The sequence below is a fragment of the Phyllostomus hastatus genome, unplaced genomic scaffold, assembly GCF_019186645.2.
Source record: "Phyllostomus hastatus isolate PE091 unplaced genomic scaffold, TTU_PhHast_1.1 phas_contig_432, whole genome shotgun sequence".
In the NCBI taxonomy this organism is placed as follows: Eukaryota; Metazoa; Chordata; class Mammalia; order Chiroptera; family Phyllostomidae; genus Phyllostomus; species Phyllostomus hastatus.
Genome location: NW_025333880.1, coordinates 1,775,450 through 1,786,187, shown reverse-complemented (window position 1 = coordinate 1,786,187; position 10,738 = coordinate 1,775,450).

Genomic DNA, 10,738 nt, shown 5'->3' with positions numbered 1-10,738 from the left:
AACCCACAGATGAGCTATGTTGGATGTGTATAAATTAAAAACATATATTAAATAACATTGAATTTGGAATATTAATATGAAAATTACTATAAAATAAAATAAAACAAAATAAAATTGAAATGTCCCTGCTCTGTTAGGTACAACTCCTTCCTGTTCAGAATACCAATTGTATCAAACATGGCCAACTTCACATATTTTTATGACCTGACTGTCCCCTGGACATAGGGGGGCTGTTGCTCCTGTTAGCATTACCCTACCCGCACTACACAACTCAACTGCAATCAGCTCAACACTTCCAGTGAACATGGATGTTGCAGTGGAATCAGGAGATGGGGACTGAAGGAGGAGAATAGTCTGGCATATTTTCACTGCAGGAAATATTTGTTCATTGCTGCAGATTTCACCAAGCAAATATTTTTAATATTTAAAATAAAAATTATGTTTGGAATTTAAATTCTTATTGTCCAAGTAGCAATGAGCAAAGAAGCTGTGGTTTATATATTTGCTTTATGTATTTGTTTGTATATTTGTAGAGTTATATTGATACTGCCTGTTTAAACAACAATTTGGTAATACCTAACAAAATTTAAAATAATCTCTCTTGTAAAATTACTCACACCTATGCACAAATGTAATTGTATAAAAATGTGCAATGTATCATCATCATTAAATATAAAAAAAATTATATACAACTTAAGTGCCCATTAGTAGTTGTATAGTAAAAATAATCACTGCACATTATATTATATAACATTATACACAGCTGTTAAAAGTAATGACATAAATCATCAGAGAGACACAAATTAAAACCACATTGAGATATCACCTCATTTCTGTCAGAATGGCTATCATCAATAAATCAACAAAAAACAAGTGTTTGAGAGGATGTGGAGAAAAGGGAACCCTAGTGCACTGTTGGTGGGAATGCAGATTGGTGTATCCACTGTGGAAAACAGTATGGGGTTTTCTCAGAAAATTAAAAATGAGCCCTGGCTGGTGCAGCTCACTGGGTTGAGCGCAGGCTACAAACCAAAGGGTCACCAGTTCGATTCCCAGTCAGGGCACATGCCTGGGTTTTAGGCCAGGTCCCCAGTGGGGGCCACATGAGAGGCAACCACACACTGATGTTTCTCTTCCTCTCTTTCTCCCTCCCTTCCCTTCTCTCTAAAAATAAATAAGTAAAACCTTTAAAAAATAAATGAGACTGCTTTTTGACTCAGCAATCCCACTTCTGGAAATATATCCACGGAGACCCAAAACTCTAATTTGAAAGGCTATATACACCCCCTTGGTCATTGCAGCATTATTTACAAAACCCAAGATCTGGAAACAACCTTAATGGTCCATCAGTAAATAAGTAGATAAAAAGCTGTGGTACATCTACACAATGGAATGCTACTTAGCTATAAATAAGAAAAAAATCTTATCTTTTCCAACAGCATGGATAAACCCAAAGATTATTTTGCTAAGTGAAATGACCCAGTCAGAGAAAGACAAATACCACATGATCTCACTTATATGTGGAATCCAATGAAAAAAAAGAACTGATGAATAAAATAGAAACAGAGACATGGACAAATGGAACAGACTGACAGCTATCAGAGGAGGGGGAGTTGGATGAAAGAAGGTGAGGGGATTAAGCAAAAAATCATATATACATTATGCACACACACACACACACACACGCACAACATATAGACATAGACAATAGTATGGTAATAGCCAGAGGGAAGGGTGTGGCCTAGGTAGATGTGGGCAAAGCAGGGGAAAATGGGGACAGAAAGAGATTTTGCTTGGGACAATGGGCACATGATACTGTGCACAGATTATGATGTGTTGAGTTGTGTACTTGAAACCTGTATAGTTTTGTGAGCCAATGTCATCCCAATAAATTCAATAAAAAAGATTTGTTAAAAATAAAAAATAATAACAATAAGATAGAGGTACATGTATTAAAATGATAAATTTCCCATAATATATAGTATTGCGAAGGGTAAAAAGCAAATTCCAATATGAATAAATATATATGTATATATTTTTGTTTCATACAAAATGCCTAAAATATACATATAAAACATTCATGGTAATTTACAATTTACTTTTTAATATTTACTTTTGTTTAATTTTTTAATAATAAGCATATATTTACCTATAATTATAAAGGGAAAATCCAAAAAAAGAACACAGTAATTATTCCACAATAAGTTAACTAGCTTTGACCTATTTATTCTATTTAATTCAAATATCTTTATATATCTGTTGAACAACTACTATGTCCACCATACTGAATAAAGGGTGGTAAACAACCCAACATGACTCTGTTGTGGACTTGCATACTGGTGCTTAAGCTTGAATTTGGATTTTTCTTTCTCTGCAAGAAGTTCAAGTATAGTCCTGGCACTTCTGCTTCCTATTATCTCATTAATTTCTAATATTATGATTAAACAAAATACCTTATTGAAATCATGTCAATAAAAACATCTCCAGGTTTTCCTTGAACTTCCTTAAATGAAGATTTCCTCATAACATGCCCTTGGCTCTCATCATCTGTTGAGTCTCTTCTTTCTCAATCACCAAGATTCAAATGCTTCCATGGCATTTACCTCTTGCTATTATCTCACACAAAAGCCAGACTTGGCTAACTAATTATTAAGCTTCCAACATATCTGTCACCTTAAACATGTGTTCAACACTAAACTTTGCATCTTATATCAAAATGTTCCTTTTGTTTTCCTTCTATAAGTAGGTTCTTTTCACTACCAAATTTATAACCACCAGGTTCAAAACTAGAAAATCAACTTTGATCTCTTCCTTGATTCTAATAGCCTATCAATCTGCAAATCTGGTCAGTTCTATCTTTGAAATATTTCTTGTTCACAGTCTCTCCCTATTGCCAACAGCACTGCCCTAGCCAAGGCCAATTAGATTCACTGCTGGTCTCTTGCAACCCATGTAAATCATTTTTTCCAGTCACTAGTTTTTTCCTATTCATTTCATCTTGTCTGTTGATATGCCTGTCAATTAAAAATAAAAACTTTTAGTAAGCATTCAATTTTTGCAAGGCTATGCTTAAATACTAAAGAATTAAAGGCAAATGAACCATAAATCCTAACTTTTCAGAAATCCAAACATGTTCAATCCCTTTTCCCAGAATGAATACACACACACACACACACACACACACACATATATACATATGTATACACAAATATATACACTCATATTTATATTTTATTATTTTTAGTTTTTTATTTATTTTTATTCAATTATTGGTGGGGCATTGGTTGATAAAATTATGTAGGTTTCAGGTATACAATTCTACAGTATATCAAAAATGGTAAACACACAGTATAATATCCTAGAACATTTAACACTTAACTGATTTCTTCCTAAATAGTACCAATTCTTTCTAAGGATATTTAAGGTCCCTTCATGCAGCTACCTAGCCCTTTTTTTTTTTTTTACTCAAATGACCTTTATTTTCAAATTCAACATTTGAAAATATTAGTAAAATAGAACAAACAATCCTCTATAAGACAGATATACAGGCTTTCAGAAACACCATGCCGGGTCTCTTCCCCACTCCCACTACACTCTCTCACTTCCTCTTCTTTGTCCCTCTTTCCCCCCTACCCCCACAATAAAATAACTGGGCCCAGTCTCACTTTCAGCTGGACACAGCTCAGCCTCACTGCCACTCTCAGCATTCCTTTCATGCTTCAGACAAAAAGGCTATGTTGGTTTTGTTCCTGTGTCCAAGGGAAGGAACTCTCAAGACTGGAAAGCTATGCATCAGTTCTTAAACCCCAGATGAAAAAAATTTTACTCTTGGGTAGGGTCAGGCTTCTTTTCCAAAAAGAAACAAGGACCCAGGCACTGACCTGCAGAATCCTCCTTCATTTAAATTAATCTACAAGCTCATAGATATTCATACTTCCTGCTTTCTCATTTTGATCATTGTGATGCTCCTACTTGCTGTAAAGATCCTTCATTTCCTTACCAGCAAGTCAAACTCCTCAAATTCAGCTCAAGAAGTATCTGACAACCAAATCTTCCCTGATTATTTAATTAAATGTAGTATTTTTTTTCCATTGGCAATACCATCACTTTTGATGGTACTTACATTTTATATCTATTCAAATACAAATCATATTTCCCTATTCCAAACTCAGCTAGCTACTTTATGGCAAGATTCACACCTTATTCTATGAACAGTTCTTGAGTGCACTAAATATGTATTTTAAATAAACGAATAAGCATAGTTTCCATTAGAAAAAGCATTTATATTTAAATAGCTTCTCAAAAGAGAAAATAATTTATTATTTTCCTCCCTAACATTGGTTTATGTTGATTTTTACTTTTTTCCTAATCAGGAATTGTATATATGCTTAGTAATTATAACTTCCTATATTATCCAATAAATGCAATTAAAATTATAATCAAAACCAAGACTGTTTAATCCAAATTCTTGATATATGGACTTTTGATTAAATAATATCAAGGAAAAAATGAACCCTTAATTAAATTAGAACATAACAAGCATCTTAAAATGAAGGCTTTGATAGTCAGCATTATTTTTTTTTTATTTCTTAGGTGTCTTGCATCTAGTAGGGAAAATTATTAATGGAGACACATGTTTCACAAAAGAAACTCTGTACTTACACCCACATTATTCAGATCAGATATAAAAGGGATGTTCTTCACGTTGCCTAGTTTATTATAGCCAGTGAAGAAAAATAACATTTTGCTGCTATCTCATGACATTTACAAGGCTGGCCTCCCCAAGTAGCTTTGCTAAATTAGAAGACTTTCTTTCATGAAGCAGCATAAGTTTAAATTCTGATCCAGTTTGCTGGTTCTAATTTGTAAAATGAATTGATTTCCAACAGAAAGCTTTAGCTTTGTTCCTCTTTCTGAGCACCTCTATAAAGCAGGAGCTGTGAGAGGATTATTTTCATGCCTGCTTCTTAGCATAACTGCTGTCTGTATCTTGTTCTATACAAGAGACCTCAGGAATAACATTGGTTTTTGAGTATGTAACTTCATGATATTCTCCTGGACCTCTAGGATGGAAGAGGGTCACAATAAGAAATGGGAGATTTCTTTTTTTTCATTTATTTATTTGTTTTTAGAGAGGGAAGGGAGGGAGATAGAGAGAGAGAGAGAAACATCAATGTGCGGTTGCTGGGGGTCATGGCCTGCAACCCAGGCATGTGCCCTGACTGGGGATCGAACCTGGGACACTTTGGTTCCCAGCCCGCGCTCAATCCACTGAGCTATGCCAGCCAGGGCGAGATTTCTTATATGAGTGACATTTCTCAGAAACCTGATGATTGAGGTCACCAAGTCACCCTTGGCAAATTGTTTGGAAAGAAACAATATCTTCATCAGCAAAAGGGAAATGAGGCAGAAAGATAAAGAATTGTCCTTGAGATGAAATGAAATGCTATTGTAAATACCTAGGGAGGCAACAAAACTCTAATTTGTTACACTACAAATTTGTTTAGACAACAAATAAATTACACAATCTCTAGAAACTTCCATTTCTTCAGTTGCAAAATGTAAATGATCATGTCACCTAAGTAGTACTATGACAATTTTATATGATAATTCATATAAAGTGCCCAGCACTTTTCTTGATTCATTTCTTTAAAACTATTAGCATTCTGAATATTAATAATACAGAGCTAAAGCACCTCGCAGCACACGTTGCTGACACTGACCCCCCTAGACAACAACTTCATGCTTTCTGAACTCAATTTTGTATACATTTCTACCCTCTCCCACAAAAATCTATATGTCTGAGGAAACCTGACTTCACCTGTAAACTTTAAGAGTATATTTGATTTGTGTTGGATTAATTCCCATCAAATTGTCCAATGCTGGCCACTGATAGTAACCTCTACTCAGAGGTTAGCTGGAGGCTTCTGAGACTGATCTTTCTCATTCATAAAAAAAAAAGATAGAAAGCCCCTCTTTACACCACTGATGTGAGCATGAACACATGTAACTTTGCGACTACAAGACATCCTACCACATGAGTCATTCCAGAAACAACCTCAGGATGAAGCCAAGCACAAAGTCTACTGATGGAGACACATGGTACTCAATGATGTCACTACATCATTGGATCAATAAGTCTTCCCCACCATTAGTACTGTGATGTAAGTCAATACTTTTTTGTATTGTTTAAACTACTTTGACTTCAGTTTTCTATTCATTGCAGCTAAAAGAGTACTAACTCATAATTTGTGCAGAGAATTAAGATTATAATTTAAGCAAATATAAAACATAAATAATTGTCTTAAACATTTTAACCTTATAAATCCATTTCCAACTTGAAGCGAAGTGCTTATGCATATATAGAGTTTCTCTTTAACATGATACTGTGGTAAGATAGTAAGGAGGGAATCTGAAGAATGGGCTAAGTCAACTGCATGCCATTTTGTGCACAAATATCTCTTAACAATTTCTCTGTAACCCAAAACCACTTATGATTCACACAGATTTTTTAAATCATTTGCTTGAGCACTCCTAACATTTGAGGCACACAACTTTCTTAAAGTTTGACTTCTACATGATTTTTCCTGGCTTTTTTCCACAAAAACAAAGATATGAATGATTTTTCATTATTCTCCCAGTATAACTTCATATATCCATAGCTTTGCTTAATATTTATGGTGACCACTTTCAAATGTTATCTGTAGCCCAGACTTTCCTTAAATTCCAAAGCTATACATTTATCTGCATCCTGAAATTTTTTACTTGCAATTTGGCAACTTAAATCTAGTGTCCAAAGTAGATATTTTTCTCTCCAAACCTTAATTTCTCTTCTGTTTTCCCCTTTTTACTGACAATTATTGTTATTCATCCAGTCTTCCAGTTATTTTATATTCCTTTCTGACTCTTCCTTGTCACCAATATCCAATGATGAACAACTACTGTGTATTGTATCAGTTTATCAGTTCTCTTGGTTATCTTTTTTTCTTCATTTCCACTACATCTACATAAGTCAGGCTTTCATCCTTGTTTGGCTTATCTATAAGAATATGCTTCTAGAGACACAAACAAATGGAAACATATACCGTATTCATGGATTGGAAGAATTAATATCATCAAAGTGTCCATACTACCCAAAGCAATTTACACATTCAATGCAATACCTATTAAAGTACCAATGGTTTATTTCACAGACATAGAACAAGCACTTCAAAAATTTATATGGAACCATAAACAACCCTAAATAGCTGCTGCAATTTTGAGAAAGAAGAGTAAAGTAGGAGGGATCACAATACCTGACACTAAATTATACTACAAGGCCACTGTAATCAAAACAGCCTGGTACTGACATAAAAACAGGCACATACCAATGGAACAGAACAGAGAGCCCAGAAATAAGCCCAAGTCTCTATGGTCAATTAATATTTGACAAAGGAGGCAGAAACATAAAATGGAGTAGCCTCTTCAACAAATGGTGTTGGGAGAACTAGACAGCTATGTGCAAAAAAATGAAACTAGAGCACCAACTTACACCTTATACAAAAATAAATTCAAGATGGATAAAAGACTTAAATATAAAATGTTGACACCATTAAAGTCCTAGAGGAGAATGTAGGTAGGAAAATCTCAGATATTTCATGCAGAAACTTTTTTACTGACTTGTACCCTAAGCAAGTGACATAAAGGAAAGAATAAACAAATGGGACCTCATCAAAATAAAAAACTTCTTCACAGCTAAAGAAAGCAGTATCAAAATAAAAAGAGAACCAACTGTATGGGAAAACATATTTGCCAATGATACCTCAGACAAGGGTTGAATCTCCAAAATATATAAAGAACTTACACAACTCCACTGTAAGAAGACAAGCAACCCAATTAAAAAGTGGGCAAAGGACTTGAACAGACACTTCTCCAAGGAGGACATACAGAGGATCCAAAGACACATGAAACGATGTTCAATATCGCTAGCTATCAGAGAGATGCAAATTAAAACCACAATGAGATACCACTTCACACCAGACAGAATGGCCATCATAAACAAAGCAACAAACAACAAGTGTTGGAGAGGTTGTGGAGAAAAGGAGATCCTAGTGCACTGTTGGTGGGACTGCAGACTGGTACAACCACTATGGAAAACAGTATGGAACTTCCTCAGAAAACTAAAAATGGATCTGCCTTTTGACCCAGCATTTCCACTGCTGGGACTCTATCCTAAGAATACTAAAACACCAATACAAAAGAACCTTTGAACCCCAATGTTCATAGCAGCACAATTTACAATAGCTAGATGCTGGAAGCAACCTAGATGCCCATCAGAAAATGAATGGATCAAAAAACTATGGTACATTTACACAATGGAATTCTATGCAGCAGAAAGAAAGAAGGAGCTCCTACCCTTTGCAACAGTGTGGATGGAGCTGGAAAAGATTATGCTAAGCGAAACAAGCCAGGCAATGAAAGACAAGTACCATATGATCTCACCTTTAACAGGAACCTAAATAATAAAACAAAGAAACAAGCAAAATATAACCAAACCATATAACTATATAACATGAGATCTCACTCATCTTAAATATGTATCATCTAGCTGAGTGATGCTACAGAAGAGGTGATCTATATCTGTTCATTAAATAAACAAGGAATGAACAAATTCCCAAATCAGAAATGAAGGCAAAACCCATAGTTAGTCAACTTATTTTTCTTATAAATAAGAAAATTTTGACAAGTATTCATACACTGATGAAATAAATTGAGAAGCTAGCCCAAAAATTCCGGCTGTAAGGGCATTCCGAAAGGGATTTTACCTTTCCTGAACACTAAAATCTTGAGTACAATTCAGACATGTAACTTTAAGAATAGATATTGGTTTACTTACTTGATGCTTTATGTACAAATAAATCAAAGAAACCAGAAGAATAATTTTGAACACCTGGACTATTGAGTAGGTAATCTCATTTTTTGTTGCCAGATCACTTATATTCCCTTGTAAGGGATTTAAAATACAGTGGTACCTTGGTATTCATTGTTAATTCATTCCAGAACTCATGATGAGTGCTGAAACTGACAAGGGCCGAGCAGGCAACCAGTGATGAAGCATTTTCTCTTATGGGGAGGCAGCATGACTCACACAAGTTCTAGCAAGTTTGATGACTACCAAACAAGTGCTGAGTGCTGAAACATTTTTTTCTCACCAAAATGCAACAAGTACAGGTTTTGATGAGTTCTGAAGCCAACAAGTACCGAGTATGACTGTATTCCTTTTTAAACTCTGGACTTTACAAACTAAATGTGCAAATATAACTGAGGCCTGAGTTTTACAAAATGCACTTGTGAGAGCCTACATTTCTAAATGATATTGATTTTCCAAAGTGTGCACCCAGATTATTTTGCTTAAAACATCTATGGAATTCCCCTTTTAAAATTATTTTTGTTGATAAAACCTCAAATCCCAAAAGGAATCAACACTATTACTTCTTCCAGAAATACATTTCTTTGATAGGATACCATATTTTTAATTTGCTGAACTCATTTTTGTATAAATCTACTCTGTGTCTCATTGGGAATAAACACAGTGATCAAAATGAACAGAATCCTCTGCCTTCAAAGTGTTTATTCTCTAACAATGCTCAACGTCTGCCTTCTCTCTTCTGCTCTGAACCTACAGACACACACACACATGCACGTGGGCACATGTGTGCACACAGTGGGTGGGGTATGGACTGAACTCTCAGCCATGTTGATATTGGCACACTTAAGTAAAGAAAATCAATACATTCCTATTGATTGAGAAAAGCAGTTTTTACTAATTAGTCATAAAATTTGAATTACTACTGTTATTCAGCACTACTGATGGATTTGTTTATACATACTAGTACTCACTGTGACTAAGACAAGAGAATAGTAATTTTTGTAAATCACTATAATTATTTGTGAATTACTATAATTCTTTATGTAAAATATACTTAAAAGATAATAGATTATTATTTTTTAATTTTTACTTTATATTATAAATTCAAATATTTCGCTACTCTTGCCTAAGAAATTCCTTGCAGTTCTGGTGACCCTGGGGTGGGTGATGTTGTATGGATAATACTATTCAAAGTATTTCCTGACACAGAGTAATGAGACAGTAGGCAAAACAATTGGCTATTCTATGGTAGCTATTAACTGCCTGTGTAATACAGTAGTTTGTTCTTTAACCAAAGCTGATTGAGTTAATAATTGAATGTCATAGTGATTCACAGCTGGCTTTCTCTATGTGTTTGAATTTACAATGGTAACCATGAATTGGTGTGGTTACTGTGTTGTGTATTGATTTAAATTCAACAGAGATTAATAACTGAATGCCTATAAAAGTTGTCATGCTGAGGTTTCATTATCTTGGTTATTTTCTATCTATTATGTTCACATACAGAACTTATAACTTCCCAACTGCTGATTACCATCAACAAAACAATAGGTTAGGCCTGTTGAACATCACATATCTTAATTGATGTACTAATATGGACATCATTTTTATGTTTTTATTATTTTCAACTTTAAGAGTATTTGAGAAGCTATAATGTTGAAAGTACTACCTGTGTATACTTATATAATATTACAGATAATGTCCTTTCACCATAATTTTTGTTATTTTATCTTTCCTTTAGAGGTATAACATTTTAAAATATCACATAAATTCATATGTTTGTTTTTCATAAAATAGTGGGATCATCTATTCATAGGCTAGCAAGAAGAG